Source organism: Sinocyclocheilus rhinocerous, unplaced genomic scaffold (genome assembly GCF_001515625.1).
Source record: "Sinocyclocheilus rhinocerous isolate Xijiao unplaced genomic scaffold, SAMN03320098_v1.1 scaffold3417, whole genome shotgun sequence".
NCBI classification, from domain to species: domain Eukaryota; kingdom Metazoa; phylum Chordata; class Actinopteri; order Cypriniformes; family Cyprinidae; genus Sinocyclocheilus; species Sinocyclocheilus rhinocerous.
Genome location: NW_015667287.1, coordinates 45,531 through 56,481, shown reverse-complemented (window position 1 = coordinate 56,481; position 10,951 = coordinate 45,531). Strand labels below are relative to the sequence as shown.

The following is a 10,951-nucleotide window of genomic DNA, read 5'->3' as shown; positions in this document are numbered from 1 at the left end:
ACAGAGCTGTCGGCGATTCTTCCTATTGTGAAGTCATGCAATGTGAACCCCCCTGTCGCCGATCCATCGTGCAATGTGAACACAGCAGCAACTGAATGCTACCTCAGATAGTCACGCAGTGTGAAAACAACCGCGATCCGACGAGTCTGAAAATCGTGCAGTGTGAACTCGGCATAAGACTGTGGCTGAAGTCAGTTGTAGTTCTTGTGTTTCTCTTTTCTTCAGTGATTCTGCTTGTTAACAGCAGCTGTTCATCACTAATGCTCAATCAGCACTTAATTAATCACATAATTATCTCATTAACTTTAACACTGCTTCAGTGTTACTTTAACACTCTTTTAGAGTGGGACCATATATGCTCCGAGCATGGATTTTACTGTGTACCTAAACTTAACAACTACCTTACTAACTATTTATAAGCAGCAAATTAGTTTACTGAGGGAAAAGTCATAGCTAATAGTGAGAATTGTCATGAATATTAAAGTTCACAATCTGGGAATCTAAAACATAATACATTGATGTAACTGATACATATAGTTTATACAAAAATCTGGTCATGGATGCCCATTTGTCAATACAGTGCTAAATTTGTGCTAAAATGAATTAAGCTACTTAATGAATTTGCTTAATTATGCTTTGTGTCTAATATTTATGTAGTAATTGTGCATTTGTATATTTGCAATGTATCACAACGTTTTTTATTTAAATATGTAGCATGTGTGGATGTGTGCCACTTCTCTGTTGTTTTTTTTCTGTTGTTTTGGATGATGGTTCAGTACAGCGAGTAACTGTCTTACTAAAAGCAACCTGGTGGCACATTAAGCTCCACAGAGAGCCGTGAGAACTCATGGGACCAGATTAATCAGCTCGGCCCAGATGTGTCTCGATGGCTTTGGTAATAAGAACAGGATGCTTCCTGAGACTCGGGGCGTCCCTCAGCGGTTCACAGCTCCAGATCTGACGCTGCAGGCCGCCCCCGAGTCCCAAGTGTGTCTGTCTGCGGACTGCAAGACAGGGACGTAACTTGAAGGGGGCGTATCTTGAACAAGGAGGCGTAACTTGAAGTTGTCCAAATCACACAGAACCACGCGAGATGTCAAAACGACATGTTGTTGGCAAGATGGCCGCTTGTATAGAGACAACGGTGAGAATTTTTTTTGTTCCGAAATAACCGTTCAAATTTAAGTGTGTAAGTTATTTTCATACAGTGGTATTGTTTATTGAGTTAATAATCTATTAAAACTAAGGTGTAAAGTAAGCAATATATAAGCAAAAGGTGTAAAGACGCTATCCCCCGGTTTCACAGACAAGGCTGGTCAAGACTAGTCCCAGACTAAAATGCATGTCTGGGCTGTTTTAACTGAAAGCAACTTGAACTGGCTGATCTTAAAATATTTTTTTTTTGTCTCAAGATGCACATCAGTAGTGTTTTTATCCAAGGCACGTTTATAAAAGCTACTTAAATGTCCTAATTGAACTATGGCCTAATCCCGGCTTAATCTAAACCCTGTCTGTGACCTACATAATATTTGTGATTTTGCTGTAAAAACACGTTTTATAATGCACAACTAACAGGGGAGCTCCATTAAGTACACATACGTCTCAAAAGTGGATTTACATGAACCATATATACATCTTAAAGACAATTACCTGTGCATTTGCTGCAGAGCTTTTGTGGTGGAGCAGGATCTGCAAGGCAAGGTGACGGCGGCATTTGTGAAAAAAAGGGAAAACCTGCAACAAAAATATAAATAAGATACTTTTGTTACTTCCAGTACAGAAATCAGATGACATTATGCTGTTAAAATTACTGATTTTGTATTGTGTTTGTGCATCTTTGCAGGATCTGAAATGTCTGCAGACTGCTGTGAGTAGTGAGGATGGAGAAGTCCACAGCAGCATCCTGGAAATGGTCCAGTGCCATGGATGAGATGCTCCATCACTCCACCTCTTACTGTCTCATCTGGACCGGATGCTGCTGTGGTCTCTTCATCCTCAGTGACCCCAGAGTCAGCGAGAGCATCTAGAGATGACCAAAAGAGGATGTGAGTTTGGTCAAGTTTGTTCTGCTGGTTTCTGTTCATACAATGAAGGCTGACTTTCAGAAGCTTCAAAAGCATCATCAAAAAATGTCATGAAGCTTTTATCCAAAGTGATTTACAGTGCTCTTATTACAGGGACCTACAATCCCCTGGAACAACCTGGATTGCTCAGGGACATACTGGTGGTTTTGAACCAGCAACTTTCTGCTCACCAGTTCAGTGGTTTAGCCCACTACAAAAGTAATAAAGCTACAACAAAAAATGCATGTAATTGTAAACATGAAATTTGGCAAGAAATGGAAAGCTGACAACATGAACTGTAAAATGTTTAACTCCGTTTAAATGTGTTACAGCTAGTCGTGCTCATGGAAAGCAGCACACAGATGTTTGGAGCAGATACAGTGGCAGCCAGATTGTCCCACATGTGTGCCCCTGCTCTTGCTTCTAGGTTGTGTGTTTCAGAGAGCCGTCATCATGGTCTTCCTCATCCTCTTGCTCAACGATGTCCCCATTGAGAAGAGCGAGATTGTGAAGCACAGCGCAGCAGCAGAACTGTCTCAGCTGTGTTGAGATGGCAGTAGGATGTGGGATTCACCATCTGTAAATACATGATTGTTAAAACAATAAGTTTGAATTAAGCTTTGTTTCATCTGTTGTTGACTTGTATATGTATTTATTGTGATGCTTACTTTTATTCATTCCTTTACTCATTTATTCATGTTTATTGTTGTCAGTAAATAAAATATAAATATTTTATTAATTAATGTATTAATTGCTTGACTGAAAATTAATGTATTCACATCGACTGCATTTGTTCAACTAGTGTATATTTATGTATAGCTATGTCACGACAAAAAAGTATATATTTTTTCATTTTAAGTTAAAAAAAAAAAAGTAATTATTAGCATTTATCATTATTATTGCATGTAAGTGTTGGGGTGGGCAAACGATGCAATTCATTCTGGGGTAATCTTAATGTTTAAAGTATAAAATCAACAGTCTTCTCCAAAGGCGAGATCTTCGAGCAGCTGCCCGACGTATCCTTTGTGCAGACATTGCAAACGCTGAGGAAAACCTTACTAGATTGAGTTAGCGATGCTATGAGGTGTTAGTGCACCTGTCCCTCTTTTTTATTATTATTATTGCCGAACTTATAATTACATAAAAGATCAGGGAAAGATGGTTGTATCTAACAATTAACAATCATAATGGCTTATTAGTGTTATATTACATCCCTGCGCTCGGTAAGTAAGTACTTAAAGAAATTAAGTGCTTATAACTTAGAAAGTATGCGGTTTCGAACGCAGCCCGACAACATCTCGTTTTGACTTCTCGCGTGGTTCTGTGTGATTTGGACAACTTCAAGTTACGCCTCCTTGTTCAAGTTACGCCCCTGTCTTGCAGTCCGCAGACAGACACACTTGGTCCTGTTAGCATGTAATCATGTTTAAAATAATTTATATGAATATAGCTTGCTATTAATGACTTGCTTTTAATAATGGATGCAATTAACATTTAATTATACAGCATCTTTACAGAGGCTGCAAAACCCACAGTAATGTATAAATCAACAAGTTGCATGTAATATAATAATATTTCCTTTCTTTCTGTCTTACATGATTACTTGCAGATAACGCTGTCCTTCTCCATCATGCACAAGGACTCACCTCTTTAACTCTTTATCCCCCACACATACAGAAATGGTACCTGGATCAGTGTTAAGACTTTGCAGAGTTTTTATTATTTATTTTTTTTTGCAGAAGATGCAACTTTGTTTTAATTATAAGCTTATAATGAATACATTTTGACCTTCCAGCAACCCATATACTGTATACAGAACCAGTAATGAAAACAATAGTTAAAAATAGTCTTTTTCGTATTGATAAAGCATTGTGTTCTATTTTTCAAGCTTCATACAGTAAACTTTACTTGGCGTCTTCCTAATGTTTTTTTATCCTAAAAAGCATCAGTTCTCATCAGGAGTTTTAGTAAAGGACATATTCATGCACAGCCATCCCCTAGTTCCAGTCATGCAGTGAATTCATGATGCTATTGTCAAAAGTATAATCCCCCACACATACAGAAATGGTACCTGGATCAGTGTTAAGACTTTGCAGTGGTTTGTTTTTTTTTTGCAGAAGATGCAACTTTGTTTTAATTATAAGCTTATAATGAATACATTTTGACCTTCCAGCAACCCATATACTGTATACAGAACCAGTAATGAAAACAATAGTTAAAAATAGTCTTTTTCGTATTGATAAAGCATTGTGTTCTATTTTTCAAGCTTCATACAGTAAACTTTACTTGGTGTCTTCCTAATGTTTTTATCCTAAAAAGCATCAGTTCTCATCAGGAGTTTTAGTAAAGGACATATTCATGCACAGCCATCCCCTAGTTCCAGTCATGCAGTGAATTCATGATGCTATTGTCAAAAGTATATTTCTGCGTTTGTATGTAGCAGATGTTTGTTTTCCTGAACACTTTCTCTATCTTTCATTGTTCGGACAATCAATGTTTATTTGGTGCTGTGCTGATATAGTTTTATAGATGATATTGCACACTTGACATGCGTGTCTTCATGGTGTTATTTTGTGAGTTTGAATTACATCATGTGTTGTATCACTTTTTGGTCAATAACATTTTTAAGAAAATCTGTTTCCAGTGTTCTCTGAAAGACATATACTGTATTTACTGTTTTGTTTTTCAATAAAAGCATTTTTTCATACTGAAAATAGTTAAAGTTTACAACGTAACTGCTTTTTTATTCTTCATAGTGGCAAAAACGAGCTTGGTGACAGAGGATGCAGTGCAGTAATTTGGGCACTTTGTTTGTCTTTAAATGAGTTTGACATATTAATAAATACTGGGAAATGCTTACAAAACTATGCATGTTCATTATGCTTTCTTTGTTATTTATTTATTTATTTTTCTTTCAGTTTTTATTCCTAGAGTTCAAATCGTAGAGAATGGCAAATCACAGAAACACAAAAGTGAATAATTGTATAACTTTAAAACACAATGTAATTTACAATGTAAATGTTAGAAGCACATCATTTGATTAGTAAATGCACTTGTCTTTGGTCAAAAAAATAAAATAAAATAAAATCTATCTTTTATATTTAATGAGAGGAATCTTGCACACAACAATATTGCCCAATTTTTGTCACGCTGAACAACAATAATTACTGTATTTGCATTATTGTAAGGGGTAGGTGTAGATGTTAATAAAACACAATCTAATAGGTAGCACATTTAATTTATTGTTAACCGAATCTATCCCTTCAGCCGAAAAACGTGGTCAATTTAATTTTTAAGAAAATTAATCTGTTTCCAGTGTTCTCTGAAAGACATATACTGTATTTACTGTTTTGTTTTTCAATAAAAGCATTTTTTCATACTGAAAATAGTTAAAGTTTACAACGTAACTGCTTTTTTATTCTTCATAGTGGCAAAAACGAGCTTGGTGACAGAGGATGCAGTGCAGTAATTTGGGCACTTTGTTTGTCTTTAAATGAGTTTGACATATTAATAAATACTGGGAAATGCTTACAAAACTATGCATGTTCATTATGCTTTCTTTGTTATTTATTTATTTATTTTTCTTTCAGTTTTTATTCCTAGAGTTCAAATCGTAGAGAATGGCAAATCACAGAAACACAAAAGTGAATAATTGTATAACTTTAAAACACAATGTAATTTACAATGTAAATGTTAGAAGCACATCATTTGATTAGTAAATGCACTTGTCTTTGGTCAAAAAAATAAAATAAAATAAAATCTATCTTTTATATTTAATGAGAGGAATCTTGCACACAACAATATTGCCCAATTTTTGTCACGCTGAACAACAATAATTACTGTATTTGCATTATTGTAAGGGGTAGGTGTAGATGTTAATAAAACACAATCTAATAGGTAGCACATTTAATTTATTGTTAACCGAATCTATCCCTTCAGCCGAAAAACGGAAGACATCTGTCATAAATGACCATAAATGGAAAAGGAAGTGTGATGCCGCTGCTCAGCTGTGATGTCATTGGCTGTGAATTTCCCTTGTCACCCGCAGGACTGTCTGTGGTTGGACTGTCTTTTAACCCATATTAAACAGTGCATCATGTTACAAAAGTATGTTTTGCTGATATTATCATGTTAGTAATATATTAAGTCAACAATGAAGTGTTGCTATGTTGAGAGAAATTACCCCTTTAGCGAGATCCTAACCCTAACCCTAAGCATAACTTCAATGAACTACAAATAACAGCGTCAAGTTTTCCCATTCCATCGATAGAATGACAGATTGTATAACTTTAAAACACAATGTAATTTACAATGTAAATGTTAGAAGCACATCATTTGATTAGTAAATGCACTTGTCTTTGGTCAAAAAAATAAAATAAAATAAAATCTATCTTTTATATTTAATGAGAGGAATCTTGCACACAACAATATTGCCCAATTTTTGTCACGCTGAACAACAATAATTACTGTATTTGCATTATTGTAAGGGGTAGGTGTAGATGTTAATAAAACACAATCTAATAGGTAGCACATTTAATTTATTGTTAACCGAATCTATCCCTTCAGCCGAAAAACGGAAGACATCTGTCATAAATGACCATAAATGGAAAAGGAAGTGTGACGCCGCTGCTCAGCTGGGATGTCATTGGCTGTGAATTTCCCTTGTCACTCGCAAGACTGTCTGTGGTTGGACTATCTTTTAGCCCATATTAAACAGAGCATCATGTTACAAAAGTATGTTTTGCTGATATTATCATGTTAGTAATATATTAAGTCAACAATGAAATGTTGCTATGTTGAGAGAAATTACCCCTTTAGCGAGATCCTAACCCTAACCCTAAGCATAACTTCAATGAACTACAAATAACAGCGTCAAGTTTTCCCATTCCATCGATAGAATGACAGAGGCTTATGGGTAATGTAGTTTAAAACTTTTTATTAACGAAATGACATAATATCTTTAATGGAAAACTGGATATCTAAATATGTTAATTGTGCAAACCTCTATGATATATTTGAGAGGCAGGCTGAAATTTGGTATTTTACAGTGAGCAATATTTAAAATGCCTTTATGCCACCTTTCCATATATTTCTGAAAACTGTGCCCAGCATTATTTTATCAACATAGCATAAGCAGTAATCCTGGCGATTTTCTCTTTGATACGTTAATTGGACTCTGATTTACAGCCATTTGAAATGTGCATTTTTTGGCTCTTCCAGGGAGCGCTATTGGGCCCCTGGGGGTAGAAGAGCAGTACAACCTACACAGTAAAATCCAGAGTGTTAAATGAACACTGCTTGGAGCATATATGGTCCCACTCTAAAAGAGTGTTAAAGTAACACTGAAGCAGTGTTAAAGTTAATGAGATAATTAAGTGATTAATTAAGTGCTGATTGAGCATTAGTGATGAACAGCTGCTGTTAACAAGCAGAATCACTGAAGAAAAGAGAAACACAAGAATTACAACTGACTTCAGCCACAGTCTTAGATGAAATCAACTGAAATAATAAAAGACATTAAATCTCTCAAGATCTCAGCAGAAGATGATTGAACAACTCCACAAACAGCATCACCAGCTTCACACATTACTAACCAGTTAGAATTGTTGTTTGTCATGCATCTAAAAATTTCTTATTAAGAATTAACAGAGATTTAGATGTTAATGTTTATTGAAAATAATAAAATTTGAAGTCACCGTTGTGGAGATATGCATGTGCTTTAGTTGGGCTCTTGACCCTTGACTTTTTAACATTAGTTGTTCTCTGGTTGCTGTATATATGTTTATGAAGCACATTGGTTATGGTGAGAAAACCAGGCGGAACTGTGTTTTGATTATATTGGCTGTTACTTTGGTAATTACATAGTTGTCATGTTGAAGCAAGGATCAGTGATGTCATCAATGGTAATGAGTCATATCGTTATTGGTCACAACTGCATTTAAATGAAATAATATGAAGAGCTTTAATAACACTTTGCACAATAGTTTAGAACATCTGTACTGTTTAGACACGCCGACATCAAGGATCAGTATATGAATCTCAACAATGGTGACAATCATCAGACAGATTCATGTTGCATTGCATTCTGGGTGCACCAATCATAACTCATCCATGGCTCCCAGCATGCATTGCGACATGAATAAATTATGCAGCTGCATTGTCTTAGTATTTTCTTTCATTTTGACTATTTGCTTTTATTTTTGTTATTTTTTGTTGTGACTTTTTAACTGCCTTGTTTTGTCACGTTCAAAAATTACATAAAAATTATCAGAATATTTTGCCACCATTGCTGAGATTCACATGCTGATTCTTCATGTCTATGAGTGCCAGAATAGAAATCTCTTTAGGAACCATATTTATAAAAGTCATTTATGAAGGTTTTTCCCACATTGTTATCTCATATAACTGCAACAATACAGAAATCACAACAGCACTACAGTTTTAGCAAAATTGTAATCAGAAACATGGCATGATTTTATCATAAGTATTTTGCCATCACATATGTGTTTAATATACACAATTGTAACAGCCAAAGAAAAACTTAAATTTGAAAGTCAAGGGTCAAGAGGCAACTAAAGCAACCACTATTCACTCCCCGACAGTAAACTGCTGCCGTGTTCTATTTATGACGTACTGACACAAAGTTCAAATGACACAGTCGCTTTGTCGCGTCCAGTGTAGACACGGTGTTATCATTTTTTTATTCAGTTAAAAGCAAGCATAAAACTCACCTTTGAATTTCCTCCTCTCTTCATCAGATAATCCGAGTCAAGCCTCTCTTTAGCTTATGAAGTTCCTCTGACGATAAAGAAGCTGAAGTCCTGGTTGTGCTGGCGCTAGACGGGCGCACTGCTTCCCGCTCTCCGCTGTTTGAAAATTCCGTTAACGGCTGCTGCGACTTCGGCCCGTCAAGTCTTGTGTTGCCATGCCTAATAGTTAACCGTTGATATTTAAGTTACAATGGGCAGTGTTGAGCAAACGCCATATTGTACATGTAGTCGAGATAATTTAATACTAATAAATTAATTAATTTTTTTTTTAAATGTAACGTTATACAAATGGCTAAAACCATTGAGCTCATAGCTCCATGAACGAATTTAAGCCATTAATTTCACATTGAGTAGCTGAAACATTTACATTTTCGACTTGTGAACTTAATATCAACATAAATTGTCAAAACTCACCTTTAAATATCATCGTCTTCAAGATTAACACTTACTATCCATTCTCAAAGAGCTTTTCTGTTGATAAAAGGGCAAAAGTAGTCTGCTTCCCGCTCTCTGTTCTGTTTGAAAATTATGTAACGGCCGCAGCGATTTCGACCAATCAGTCTTGTTGCTATGCCTAATAGTTAAAACAGCAACCAATCATGCATGAAACAGTAAATTTGTACCTTTGACATGAGAACTTTTATGTACCTTCATTTCAGTTGTACCTTGAAAGGTACCAAACAGTATCATCAGAGGTCTTTACTGAACCATTAAAGATACAATTATTGAAAAGTTGCAAAACTGTTCTTTGAGGAACATTATTGTCAGCAAAAGAGACTAACTGGTTGTCTTCTGGTCCTGCAAAGTCTTCACATGGGCATGAAATAGCATCCTCCCCAACAGTAGACACAGTCTTCACCTGCATATAAATGCAAAATACACATATGTAATGACAATATTTCACTGCAAGACTCTATCATATTTAATGTGAATGACTTGTTTCTTTAGTGTAAAGCTCATGAAACAAATTAAATCTCAGATGTGTTTGTGTCACAGACCACAGAAGACTATGTTAGTATCTATTCATTTTAATGTTAGTAGGAAAATTTAAATGTATTTACATTTAAATTTTACTCATTTTTGTACTGATACTTGCTTCACAGCTGAGGACGCAGACTTGTTGTATATGTAACTTACTACTTACAAGAAAAGCTCAAAAAAGCTGTGCTATCCCTTCCTTTCTTCGTCTGATAATTCGAGTCAAGCCTCTCTTTAGCTTATGAAGTTCCTCTCAGACGATAAAGAAGCTGAAGTACTGGTTGTGCTGGCGCTAGACGGGCACACTGCTTCCCGCTCTCCGCTGTTTGAAAATTCCGTTAACGGCTGCTGCGACTTCGGCCCGTCAAGTCTTGTGTTGCCATGCCTAATAGTTAACCGTTGATATTTAAGTTACAATGGGCAGTGTTGAGCAAACGCCATATTGTACATGTAGTCGAGATAATTTAATACTAATAAATTAATTAAAGGGCAAAAGTAGTCTGCTTCCCGCTCTCTGTTCTGTTTGAAAATTATGTAACGGCCGCAGCGATTTCGACCAATCAGAGTCTTGTTGCTATGCCTAATAGTTAAAACAGCAACCAATCATGCATGAAACAGTAAATTTGTACCTTTGACGAGAGAACTTTTATGTACCTTCATTTCAGTTGTACCTTGAAAGGTACCAAACAGTATCATCAGAGGTCTTTACTGAACCATTAAAGATACAATTATTGAAAAGTTGCAAAACTGTTCTTTGAGGAACATTATTTGTGTCACATCCGGGACAAAGAGGCAAACAGACAGGTTAACGTAAGTCGGGGAGTTTATAAAAAGGAACTGAGGAGCAGCTTCCAACAGAAAAGAATCAAACTTAGGAATTAATGGAAGCAGAGAACACAGTCTTATCTGGGGTCAGCACTTTGGTCCTTCGGCAGAGAACTGAGGAGTCCGAGGCTTGACAGGTGGATAGGGAGGCAAGGAACCCGTACAGAGATGCTTGTAACCTTGAGACCAGCCGACGAGTGACTGAGGTGAGTGTGTATTTGACTGGTGTGGTAAGTGTGTGCAGGTGTCCGTGATTAGTAATCAGGTGATTGTGAGCGGGTGTAGGAGGCTGATTCGGCTGGTGAGGCAGGTGTT

The 10,951-nt window shown here is 36.2% G+C and overlaps 2 long non-coding RNA genes across 3 annotated transcripts; one reads left to right on the top strand and one right to left on the bottom strand.

Annotated features, from left to right (window-relative positions):
* Window positions 1–912: 912 nt before the first annotated feature.
* Window positions 913–10,008, bottom strand: LOC107733617 (uncharacterized). Its single transcript, XR_001639008.1, has 3 exons — window positions 9,978–10,008; window positions 9,616–9,692; window positions 913–922 (listed from the first exon to the last, which is right to left on the bottom strand). It is a non-coding gene; the product is annotated as an uncharacterized LOC107733617 (long non-coding RNA).
* Window positions 1,097–2,922, top strand: LOC107733616 (uncharacterized). 2 transcript variants are annotated; one of them, XR_001639006.1, is made up of 3 exons: window positions 1,097–1,144; window positions 1,668–2,282; window positions 2,396–2,922. It is a non-coding gene; the product is annotated as an uncharacterized LOC107733616 (long non-coding RNA). The 2 variants fall into 2 exon arrangements; XR_001639007.1 differs by having other exon boundaries at window positions 1,125–1,189.
* Window positions 10,009–10,951: the final 943 nt, after the last annotated feature.